The 13,745-nt window shown below is 38.9% G+C and overlaps 2 pseudogenes; one reads left to right on the top strand and one right to left on the bottom strand.

Annotated features, from left to right (window-relative positions):
- The first annotated feature begins 1,877 nt into the window (after positions 1-1,877).
- On the top strand, positions 1,878-3,398 carry LOC120858003 (annotated as a pseudogene).
- Positions 3,399-12,718: 9,320 nt separating this feature from the next.
- LOC120858521 lies at positions 12,719-13,537 on the bottom strand (annotated as a pseudogene).
- Positions 13,538-13,745: the final 208 nt, after the last annotated feature.

Here is a 13,745-nt window from a genome sequence, read left to right as displayed (position 1 = left end):
GGGATCATACTTACCAATAATTACCTTAAAAGTAAATGGGTTGAATGCCCAACCAAAAGACAAAGACTGGCTGAATGGATACAAAAACAAGATCCCTATATATGCTGTCAACAAGGAACCCACCTTAAACCAAGGGACACATATAGACTGAAAGTGAAGGGCTGGAAAAAGTTCTTTCATGAAAATGAAGAACAAAAGAAGCAGGAGTAGCAATACTCATATCAGACAAAATAGACTTTGAAATAAAGGCCATGAAAAAAGACAAAGAGGAACACTATATAATTATCAGAGGATCAATCCAAGAAGAAAATATAACAATTATAAATATATATGCACCCAACAGAGGAGCACCTCAATACATAAGGCAAATACTAACAAATATGAAAGGGGAAATTAACAGTAATGCAATAATAGTGGGAGACTTTAATACCCTACTCACACCTATGGATAGATCAACTAAACAGAAAATTAGCAAGGAAACACAAACTTTAAATGATACAATGGACCAGTTACACCTAATTGATATCTATAGGACATCTCACCCCCAAACAATGAATTTCACCTTTTTCTCAAGTGCACATGGAACGTTCTCTAGGATAGATCACATCCTGGGCCATAAGTCTGGCCTTGGTAAATTCAAAAAAATTGAAATAATTTCAACCATCTTTTCTGATCACAATATGTTAAGATTAGATGTCAACTACAGGAAAAAAAAAACTATTAAAATACAAACATATGGAGGCTAAACAACATGCTTCTGAATAACCAACAAATCACAGAAGAAATCAAAAAGGATATCAAAATATGCATAGAAATAAATGAAAATGAAAACACCACAACCCAAAACCTATGGGATTCAGTAAAAGCAGTTCTAAGGGTAAGTTTCATAGCAATACAAGCTTACCACAAGAAACAAGAGAAAAATCAAATAAACAACCTAACTTTACACCTAAAGCAACTAGAAAAAGAAGAAATGAAGAACCCGAGGGTTGGTATGAGGAAAGAAATAATAAAAATTAGAGCAGAAATAAATGAAAAAGAAACAAAGGAGACTATAGCAAAAATTAACAAGCCAGAAGCTGGTATTTGGGAAGATAAATAAAATAGACAAGCCATTAGCCAGACTCATTGAGGAAAAAAGGGAGAAGGATAAAATCAACAAAAATAGAAATCAAAATGGAGAAATCACAACAGAGAACACAGAAATATAAAAGACTACTATCAGCAATTATATGACAATAAAACGGAAAATTTGGAAAAATTGATGAATTCTTAGAAAAGTATAACCTTCCAAAACTGAACAAGGAAGAAACAGAAAATCTTAACAGACCCTTCACAAGTACGGAAATAGAAAGTGTAATCAAAAGTCTTCCAACAAACAAAAGCCCAGAACCAGATGGCTTCACAGGTGAATTCAACCAAAAATTTAGAGAAGAGCTAACACCTACCCTACTCAAACTCTTCCAGAAAATTGCAGAGGAAAGTAAACTCCCAAACTCATTCTATGAGGCCAACATCACCCTAATTCCAAAACCAGACAAAGATGTCACAAAAAAAGAAAACTACAGGCCAATATCACTGATGAACACAGATGCAAAAATCCTCAACAAAATTTTAGCAGACAGAATCCAACAACATATTAAAATATCATATACATGATGACCAAGTGGGTTTTATCCCAGGGATGCAAGGATTCTTCATTATTCACAAATCAATCAATGTGATACACCACATTAACAAATTGAAAGATAAAAAACATACGATTATCTCAGTAGATGCAGAGAAAGCCTTTGAGAAAATTCAACATCCATCTATGATAAAAACCCTCCAGAAAGCAGGCATAGAAGGAACATACCTCAACATAATAAGAGTCATCTATGATAAACCCCCAAAAAGCAGACCTGGTGAGCTCCAGACTGCGGGCTGGGGACGAGGTGGTGAACATCAATGAGATGGCACTGAGCAGCTTCCGATGGGAGGCCGTTTCCTTGGTGAAAGGATCCTACAAGACCTTGCGGCTGGTGGTGTGCAGGCAAGATTTAGCCAAGGATACATGGGCACAGGAGGGCTGAGAGGAGCTACTCCATGTCCAAGGTCAGGAGGGGTGGCCGTGAGGAGATACCCCTCATACAAGGTAAGGAGCAGCGGCTGTGCTTTGCTGGAGCAGCTATGAAGAGATACCCCACGTCCAAGGTAAGAGAAACCCAAGTAAGATGGTAGGTGTTGAGAGAGGGCATCAGAGGGCAGACACACTGAAACCATAATCACAGAAAACTAGCCAATCTAATCACATGGACCACAGCCTTGTCTAACTCAATGAAACTAAGTCATGCTCTGTGGGGTCACCGAAGATGGGAGGGTCATGGTGGAGAGGTCTGACAGAATTTGGTCCACTGGAGAAGGGAATGGCAAACACTTCAGTATCCTTGCCTTGAGAACCCCATGAACAGTATGAAAAGGCAAAATGAGAGGATACTGAAAGGAGAACTCCCCAGAATGGTAGGTGCCCAATATGCTACTGGAGATCAGTGGAGAAATAACTCCAAAAAGAATGAAGGGATGGAGCCAAAGCAAAAACAATACCCAGTTGTGGATGTGACCGGTGTTAGAAGCAAGGTCCGATGCTGTAAAGAGCAATATTGCATGGGAACCTAGAATGTCAGGTCCATGAATCAAGGCAAATTGGAAGTGGTCAAACAGGAGATGGCAAGAGTGAACGTTGACATTCTAGGTATCAGCGAACTAAAGTGGACTGGAATGGTGAATTTAACTCAGATGACCATTATGTCTACTACTGTGGGCAGGAATTCCTTAGAAGAAATGGAGTAGCCATCATGGTCAACAAAAGAGCCCAAAATGCAGTACTTGGATGCAATCTCAAAAACGACAGAATGATCTCTGTTCATTTCCAAGGCAAACCATTCAATATCACTGTAATCCAAGTCTATGCCCCAATCAATAATGCTGAAGAAGCTGAAGGTGAATGGTTCTATGAAGACCTACAAAACCTTTTAGAACTAACACCCAAAAAAGATGTCCTTTTCATTATAGGGGACTGGAATGCCGAAGTAAGAAGTCAAGAAACACCTGGAGTAACAGGCAAATTCCTTGGCCTTGGAATACAGAATAAAGCAGGGCAAAGGCTAATAGAGTTTTGCCAAGAGAATGTACTGGTCATAGCAAACACCCTCTTCCAACAACACAAGAGAAGACTCTATATATGGACATCACCAGATGGTCAACACAGAAATCAGATTGATTATATTCTTTGCAGCCAAAGATGGAGAAGCTCTATACAGTCAGCAAAAACAAGACTGGGAGATGACTGTGGCTCAGATCATAAAATCCTTCTTGCCAAATTCAGACTTAAATTGAAGAAAGTAGGGAAAACGACTAGACCATTCAGGTATGACCTAAATCAAATCCCTTATGATTATACAGTGGAAGTGAGAAATAAATTTAAGGGATAAGATCTGATAGACAGAGTGCCTGATGAACTACGGATGGAGGTTTGTGACATTATACAGGAGACAGGGATCAAGACCATCCCCATGGAAAAGAAATGCAAAAAAGCAAAATGGCTGTCTGAGGAGGCCTTACAAATAGCTGTGAAAGGAGGAGAAGAGAAAAGCAAAGGAGAAAAGAGAAGATATAAGCGTCTGAATGCAGAGTTCCAAAGAATAGCAAGGAGAGATAAGAAAGCCTCAGTGATCAATGCAAAGAAAAAGAGGAAAACAACAGAATGGGAATGACTAGAGATCTCTCCAAGAAAATTAGAGATACCAAGGCAATATTTCATGCAAAGATGGGCTCAATAAAGGACAGAAATGGTATGGACCTAACAGAAGCAGAAGATATTAAGAAGACGCGGCAAGAATATACAGAAGAACTGTACAGAAAAGATCTTCATGACCAAGATAATCACGATGGTTTGATCACTCACCTAGAGCCAGACATGCTGGAATGTGAAGTCAAGTGGGCCTTAGGAAGCACCACTATGAACAAAGCTAGTGGAGGTGATGGAATTCCAGTTGAGCTATGTCAAATCCTGAAAGATGTTGCTGTGAAAGTGCTGTGTTCAATATGCCAGCAAATTTGGAAAACTCAGCAGTGGCCACAGGACTGGAAAAGGTCAGTTTTCATTCCAATCCCAAAGAAAGGTAATGCCAGAGAATGCTCAAACTACCACACAATTGCACTCATCTTACACTGGTAAAGTAATGCTCAAAATTCTCCAAGCCAGGCTTCAGCAGTACATGAACCGTGAACTTCCTGATGTTCAAGCTGGTTTTAGGAAAGGCAGAGAAACCAGAGATCAAATTGCCAACATCCACTGGATCATGGAAAAAGCAAGAGAGTTCCAGAAAAACATCTATTTCTGCTTTATTGACTATGCCAAAGCCTTTGACTGTGTGGATCACAATAAACTGTGAAAAATTCTGAAACAGATGGGAATACCAGACCACCTGACCTGCCTCTTGAGAAACTGTTGCAGGTCAGGAAGCAACAGTTAGAACTGGACATGGAACAACAGATTGGTTCCAAATAGGAAAAGGAATATGTCAAGACTATATATTGTCACCCTGCTTATTTAACTCTATGCAGAGTACATCATGAGAAATGCTGGACTGGAAGAAGCACAAACTGGAATCAAGATTGCCAGGAGAAATATAAATAACCTCAGATATGCAGATGACACCACCCTTATGGTAGAGAGTGAAGAAGAACTAAAAAGCCTCTTGAGGAAAGTGAAATAGGAGGGCGAAATAGTTGGCTTAAAGCTCAACATTCAGAAAACTAAGATCATGGCATCTGGTCCCATCACTTCATGGGAAATATATGGAGAGACAGTGGAAACTGTGTCAGAGTTTATATGGGGGGATCCAAAATAACTGCAGATGGTGATTGTTGCCATGAAATTAAAAGATGCTTACTCCTTGGAAGGAAAGTTAGGACCAACTTAGATAGTATGTTGAAAATCAGAGATATTACTTTGCCAACAAAGGTCCATCTAGTCAAGGCTATGGTTTTTCCAGTGGTCAGGTATGGATGTGAGAGTTGGACTGTGAAGAAAGCTGAGTGCCAAAGAATTAATGCTTTTGAACAGTGGTGTTGGAGAAGACTCTTGAAAGTCCCTTGGCGTGCAAGGAGATCCAACCAGTCCATCCTAAACGAGATCAGTCCTTGGTGTTCACTGTAAGGATTGATGCTAAAGCTGAAACTCCAGTACTTTGGCCACCTCGTGGAAGAGTTGACTCATTGGAAAAGACCTTGATGCTGGGAGGGATTGGGGGCAGGAAGAGAAGGGGACAACAGAGAATAAGATGGCTGGATGGCCTCACCGACTCGATGGACATGAGTTCGAGTGAACTCTGGGAGATGGTGATGGACAGGGAGGCCTGGCGTGCTGCAACTCATGGGATCACAAAGTGTTGGATACAACTGAGTGACTGAACTGAACTGATGATAAACCCACAGCAAACATTATCCCCAATGGTGAAAAATTGATTGCATTTCCCCTGAAATCAGGAATAAGACAAGGATGCCCACTCTCACCACAACTATTCCACATTGTTTTGGAAGTTTTAGCCACAGCAATCAGAGAAGAAAAAGAAATGAGAGGAATCCAGATTAGAAAAGAAGAAGTAAAACTCTCACTCTCTGCAGATGGCATGATCCTGTACATCGAAAACCCTAAAGACACCACCAGAAAATTAGTATAGCTAATCAATGAATATAGTGAAGTTGCATGATAGAAAATTAGTACACAGAAATCCATTGCAATCCCATACACCAACAATGAGAAAACCAAAGAGAAATCAAGGAAACAACCCCATTCATCATTGCAATGAAAAGAATAAAATACTTAGGAATAAGCAAAAGACCTATATATAGAAAACTATAAAACACTGATGAAAGAAATCAAAGATGACACAAATAGATGGAGAAATATACCATGTTCATCAATCGGAAGAATCAATATAGTGAAAATGAGTATACTACACAAAGTAATCTATAAATTCAATGCAATTCCTATCAAGCTACCAATGGTATTTTTCAGAGAACTAGAACAATTATTTTCACAATTTGTATTGGAAATATAAAAAACCTCAAATAGTCAAAGCAATCATGAGAAAGAAGAATAAAACTGGAGGAATCAGCATGCCTGACTTCAGACTATACTACAAAGCTACAGTCATTAAGAGAGTATGGTACTGGCACAAAGACAGAAATATAGATCAACGGAACAAAATAGAAAGCCCAGAGATAAATCCACACACCAATGGACAACTTATCTTTGACAAGGGAGGCAAATATATACAATGGAGAAAAGACAATCTCTTTAACAAGTGGTGCTGTGAAAACTGGTCAACCACCTGTAAAAGAATGATACTAGAACACTTTCTAACACCATTCACAATAATAAACTCAAAATGGATTAAAGATCTGAATGTAATACCAGAAACTATAAAACTTCTAGAGGAAAACGTATACAAAACACTCTCTGACATAAATCACAGCAAGATCCTGTATGATTCACCTCCCATAGTAAGGAAATAAAAGCAAAAATAAACAAATGGGACCTAATTAAACTTAAAGCTTTTTCACAACGAAGGAAACTATAAGGAGTGTGAAGGACAGCATTCAGAATGGGAGAAAATAATAGCAAATGAAGCAACTGACCAAGAACTAATCTCAAAAATATACAAGCATCTCAGGCAGCTCAACACCAGAAAATTAAATGACCCAATAAAAAAATGGGCCAAAGAACTAAACAAACATTTCTCTGAAGAAGACATACAGATGACTAACAAATGCATGAAAAGATGCTCAACATCACTGATTATCAGAGAAATGCAAATCAAAACCACCATGAGGTATCCATCACACACCAGTCAGAATGGCTGCTATGAAAAAGTCTATAAACATTAAATGCTAGAGAGGGTATGGAGAAAAGGGAACTCTTTCACTATTGGTGGGAATGCAAACTAGTGCAGCCACTATGGAGAATAGTGTGGAGATTTCTTAAGAAACTGGAAATAGAAATGCCATACGACCCAGCAACCCCACTGCTGGGCATAAACACTGAGGAAAGCAGAACTGAAAGAGACATGTGTACCTCAATGTTCATCGCAGCACTGTTTACAATAGCTAGGACATAGAAGCAACCTAGATGTCCATCAACAGATGAATGGATAAGGAGTTGTGGTACATATACACAATGGAATATCAGCAATTAAAAGAATGCATCTGAATCAGTTCTAATGAGGTGGATGAAACTGGAACTTATTATACAGAGTGAAGTAAGCCAGAAAGAAAAACACCAATATAGTATATTAAGGCATATATATGGAATTTAGAAAGATGGTAATGATGACCCTATATGCAAGACAATAAGAGAAACAGATATACAGAACAGACTTTTGGACTCTGTGGGAGAAGGCAAAGGTTGTGGGGGATGATTTGAGAGAACAGATTGAAATGTGTATACTACCATATGTGAAATAGATGACCAGTCCAAATTTGATGCATGAAACAGGGAACTCAAAGCCTTTACACTGGGACAACCCAGAGGGATGGGATGGGGAGGGAGGTGGGAAGGGGGGTTGGGATGGGGGACACATGTACACCCATGGCTGATTCTTCTCAATGTATGGCAAAAAAAAAAAAAAACACTACAATATTGTAAAGTAATTAGTCTCAAATTAAAATAAATAAATTTTAAAAATATTAAAGTGACAATTTAAATAATTGGTGTTGGAGGAGAGTATATATAAATATAATTGTATAACATTACTTTGCTTAAAAATGTCCATCTAGTCAAGGCTATGGTTTTTCCAGTAGTCATGTATGAATGTGAGAGTTGGACTATGAAGAAAGCTGAGCACTGAAGAATTGATGCTTTTTAACTGCAGTGTTGGAAAAGACTCTTGAGAGCCCTTGCACTGCAAGAAGATCCAACCAGTCCATCCTAAAGGAGATCAGTCCTGAATATTCACTGGAAGGACTGATGCTGAAGCTGAAACTCCAATACTTTGGCCACCTGAAGTGAAGAACTGACTCATTGGAAAAGACCTTGATGCTGGGAAAGATTGAAGGCAGGAGGAGAAGGAGATGACTGAGGATGAGATGGTTGGATTGCATCGCCAACTCAATGGACATGAGTTTGAGAAAGCTCCAGGTGTTGGTGATAGACAGGGAAGCCTGGCGTGCTGTAGTCCATGGGATCACAATGAGTCAGTCATGACTGAGCAACTGAACTGAACTGAGTATAGTGAAAAAAAATCTATAAAAGAATTAAAATATTACACTAGAAATTTTCACTTAATACAAAAGAAAGCAGTAAGACTGATAGAGGAACAAAAAATACATGAGACATATAGAAAATAAGTTGCAAAACAGTATTAATAATACAGGTAAAGCAACCATGTCAATATCAACATTAAATGTAGATGAATTAAGCAATCTAATAAAAGGTAGGCTTTGTCAGGTTGGATTAAAAAAAAAGATCCAATTTTACACAGTCTAAATGAGAATAATTCAGATTCAAAGATGAAAATGGTTGAAAACTAAAGGATGGAAAGCGATATTCCATCTAACAGGAAATCTAATATTAATATCTAATATGGAATATGAGATAACATATAGATGATATAATATATATTTTCTATATATAATATGGAATATCTCTTTCCATACAAACAAGAAAAAGAGATCTAAAATAGAGAAAGCTACAATAGGACTGTAGTAGTCATACCACATATAAAGGACACTTTATAAAATAAAATTGTCAATCCATTGGGAAGATGTAATAACTGTAAATATGCACAAAGAAAAACAAAGAGCCCCAAACTATATGAAGCAAAAGCTGACAGAACTGAAGAGAGAGGTAGACACTTCAACAATTATAACCCGAGATTTCAATGCAACTTTCATAATGGATGGAACAACTAGGCAGAAGACCAGCAACTCTATAAACCAACTAGGGCTAACAGACAACTATAGACCATGCTGCACAATAACCAAAGAACAACTGAGGTGACAGATGAATTATGTTTGAATATACCAAAAACCACTGAACTGCATACTTCACACAGATTAATTCTATGGCATTTAAATTCTATGCCAATAAAGCCATTTAAATTTTTTTAAAGAATGACATCTTTAGGAGGATAAGAGATCTCACATTTCTAACACAACAATTAAAAGTTATAAAAAGGACTAATGAGATCTCAGAAATAAAAAGTTTTTATTAACATTAAAAATTTTTCCAAAGGTGGCCTAACTATATGGAATGGATATAATTAAAGAGAAAACATAAAACTGAATGATTCAGCCCAATAATTAACTGATGCATAAAGACATCAAAGAATATGTGGAAGAGGAGTTAGAAGACACAGAGGATGATCCATACACATCTCATAGTAGTTCTGAAAGAAGAGCACAGAAAGACTTGAAGATGAAGAAACAATAGAAAAATCCACCAGAATGAAAAGAAAACCCAGAACTTCATATTCAAATTGCACCAAGTATTGAGCAAAAGGAATTTACCAATATTTATATCTTCAGATACTGATATAAAGTAAATCCTAAAAGTCTTGAAAAACAAAATATATGTTATATACCAAAGACTGAGAAACCAGATGGACAACCAGTCTTTTAACCAGCAACTCTGAAGACAAAAGATCCCAGAACAATAGGTTCATTTGTTTGTTCTCCATAAAGAAATGTAATTTTGAATCTATAGCTTTAAACCCAGTGTGTGCGCTCTGAATTTTATCTACCTTCTATAAAAGAATTACAGAACAAATGGTAAATTCAAAAATAAATCTAGTTTAAAAAGCAAGAAGTTCAGTAAATCTTTTCTTTCCCAATATGAAACATTTAAGTCCCCTGAGACCACATTCCTAAGTCCAATTTGTTTACAATTCTAACCAAGTTAGCATAGTTCAGTTCAGTTCTGTCTCTCAGTCGTGCCCAACTCTTTGCAACCCCAAGAACCGCAGCATACCAGGCCTCCCTGTCCATCACCAACTCCCAGGAATCACCCAAAGCCATGTCCATTGAGTCAGTGATGCCATCCAACCATCTATCTTCTGTCGTCCCCTTATCCTCTTGCCCTCAATTGTTCCCAGAATCAGGGTCTTTTCAAATGAATCAGCTCTTCGCATCATCTGGACAAAGTATTGTAGTTTCAGCCTCAACATCAGTCCTTTAAATGAACACTCAGGACTGATCTCCTTTAGGATGGACTTGTTGGATCTCCTTGTAGTCCAAGGGACTCTCAAGAGTATTCTCCAACACCACAGTTCAAAAGCATCAATTCTTTGGTGATCAGCTTTCTTTATAGTCCAACTCTCTCTCACATCCATACATGACCACTGGAAAAACCATAGCCTTGATTAGACAGACCTTTGTTGGCAAAGTAATGTCTCTGCTTTTTAATATGCTATCTAAGTTGGTCATAACTTTCCTTCCAAGGAGTAAGTGTCTTTTAATTTCATGGCTGCAGTCACCATCTGCAGTGACTTTCAGTTCAGTTCAGTTCAGTTCAGTCACTCAGTTGTGTCCGACTCTTTGCAACCCCTTGAATGGCAGCACGCCAGGCCTCCCTGTCCATCACCAACCCCCGGAGTTCACTCAGACTCACGTCCATCGAGTCATTGATGCCATCCAGCCATCTCATCCTCGGTCATCCCCTTCTCCTCCTGCCCTCAATCTCTCCCAGCATCAGAGTCTTTTCCAATGAGTCAACTCGTCACATGAGGTGGCCAAAGTACTGGAGTTTCAGTCTCAGCATCATTCCTTCCAAAGAAATCCCAGGGTTGATCTCCTTCCAAATGGACTGGTTGGTTGTCCTTGCAGTCCAAGGGACTCTCAAGAGTCTTCTCCAACACCACAGTTCAAAAGCATCAATTCTTCAGCGCTCAGCCTTCTTCACAGTCCAACTCTCACATCCATACATAACTACTGGAAAAATTATAGCCTTGACTAGATAGACCTTAGTCGGCAAAGTAATGTCTCTGCTTTTGAATATGCTATCTAGGTTGGTCATAACTTTTCTTCCAAGGAGTAAACGTCTTTTAATTTCATGGCTGCAGTCACCATCTGCAGTGATTTTGGAGCCACAAAAAATAAAGTCTGACACTGTTTCCACTGTTTCCCCATCTATTTCCCATGAAGTGATGGGACTGGATGCCATGATCTTTGTTTTCTGAATGTTGAGCTTTAAGCCAACTTGAGCCCAGAAAAATAAAGTCAGCCACTGTTTCCACATCTAGTTGCCATGAAGTGATGGAACCAGATGCCATATCTTCGTTTTCTGAATGTTGAGCTTTAAGACAACTTTTTCACTCTCCTCTTTCACGTTCATCAAGAGGCTTTTTAGTTCCTCTTCACTTTCTGCTATAAGGGTGGTGTCATCTGCATACCTGAGGTTATTTATATTTCTCCTGGCAATCTTGATTCCAGCTTGTTCTTCCAGCCCAGCATTTCTCATGATGTACTCTGCATATAAGTTCAATAAGCAGGGTGACAATATACAGCCTTGACGTACTCCTTTTCCTATTTGGAACCAGACTGTTGTTCCCTATCCTGTTCTAACTGTTGCTTTCTGACCTGCATACAGGTTTCTCAAGAGGCAGATCAGGTGGTCTGGTATTCCCATCTCTTTCAGAATTTTCCACAGTTTATTGTGATCCAACAGTCAAAAGCTTTGGCATAGTCAATAAAGCAGAAATAGATGTTTTTCTTGAACTCTCTTGCTTTTTCGGTGATCCAGCAGATGTTGGCAATTTGATCTCTGGTTCCTCTGCCTCCTCTAAAACCAGCTTGAACGTCTGAAAGTTCACGGTTCCTGTATTGCTGAAGCCTGGCTTGGAGAACTTGAAGCGTTACTTGACTAGTGTGTGAAACGAGAGCAATTGTGCAGTAGTTTGAGCATTCTTTGGCATTGCCTTTCTTTGGGATTGGAATGAAAACCGACCTTTTCCAATCCTTTGGCCACTGCTGAGTTTTCCAAGTTTGCAGGCGTATTCAGTGCAGCACTTTCACAGCATCATCTTTCAGGATTTGACAGAGCTCAACTGGAATACCATCACCTCCACTAGCTTTGTTCATAGTGATGCTTCCTAAGGCCCACTTGGCTTCACATTCCAGGATGTCTGGCTCTGGGTGAGTGATCACACCACCATGATTATCTTCGTCATGAAGATCTTTTCTGTACAGTTATTCTGTTTATTCTTGCCACCTCTTAATATCTTCTGCTTCTGTTAAGTCCATCCCATTTATGTCCTTTATTGAGCCCATCTTTGCATGAAGTGTTCCCTTGGTATCTCTAATTTTCTTGAAGAGATATCTAGCCTTTCCCAATCTATTGTTTTCCCCTATTTCTTTTCATTGATCACTGATGAAAGTTTTCTTATCTCTCCTTGTATTCTTTGGAACTCTGCATTCAAATGGGTATATCTTTCCTTTCCTCCTTTGCTTTTAGCTTTCCTTCTTTTCACAGATATTTTTAAGGGGTCCTCAGACAGCCATTTTGCTTTTTTGTATTTCTTTTTCTTGGGGATGGTCTTGATTCCTGTCTCCTGTACAATGCACGAACCTCCATCCATAGTTCATCAGGCACTCTCTCTATCATATCTAGTCCCTTAAATTTATTTCTCACTTCCACTGTATAGCCATAAGGGATTTGGTTTAGGTCATACCTGAACATTCTAGTGGTTTTCTCCACTTTCTTCAATTTCAGTCTGATTTTTGTAATAAGGAGTTCATGATCTGAGCCACAGTCATCTCCTGGTCTTGTTTTTGTTGACTGTATAGAGCTTCTCCATCTTTGGCTTCAAAGAATATAATCAATCTGATTTCTGTGTTGGCCATCTGGTGATGTCCATATATACAGTCTTCTCTTGTGTTGTTGGAAGAGGGTGTTTGCTATGACCAGTGCGTTCTCTTGGCCAAACTCCATTAGCCTTTGCCCTGCTTTATTCCATACTCCAAGGCCAAATTTGCCTGTTACTCCCGGTGTTTCTTGTCTTCCTACTTTTGCATTCCAGTCCCCTATAATGAAAAGGACATCTTTTGAGGGTGATAGTTCTAGAAGGTCTTGTAGGTGTTCATAGAACTGTTCAATGTCAGCTTCTTCAGCATTACTAGTTGGGCCATAGATTTGGATTACCATGATATTGAATGGTTTGCCTTGGAAATGAACAGAGATTCTTCTGTCGTTTTTGAGATTGCCTCCAAGTACTGTATTTCTGACTCTTTTGTTGACTATGATGACTACTCCAGAAGGGATTCTTGCCCACAGTAGTAGATATAATGGTCATTTGAGTTAAATTCACCCATTCCAGTCCATCTTAGTTCACCGATTGGTAGAATGTCAATGTTCACTCTTGCCATCTTGTTTGACCACTTCCAATTTGCCTTGATTCATGGACCTAACATTCCATGTTCCTATGCAATATTGCTCTTTACAGCATCGAACCTTGCTTCTATCACCAGTCACATCCACAACTGGGTGTTGTTTTGCTTTCGCTCCATCCCTTCATTCTTTCTGAAGTTATTTCTCCACTGATCTCCAGTAGCATATTGAGCACCTACTGACTTGGGAAGTTCATCTTTCAGTATCCTATCATTTTGCCTTTTCATACTGTTCATAGGGTTCTCAAGGCAAGACTACTGAAGTGGTTTTCCATTCCCTTCTCATGTGGACCACGTTCTGTCAGACCTCTCCATCATGA

The sequence above is a fragment of the Oryx dammah genome, unplaced genomic scaffold (assembly GCF_014754425.2).
Source record: "Oryx dammah isolate SB20612 unplaced genomic scaffold, SCBI_Odam_1.1 HiC_scaffold_29, whole genome shotgun sequence".
In the NCBI taxonomy this organism is placed as follows: Eukaryota; Metazoa; Chordata; class Mammalia; order Artiodactyla; family Bovidae; genus Oryx; species Oryx dammah.
This window is presented reverse-complemented; position numbering and strand designations above follow the sequence as displayed.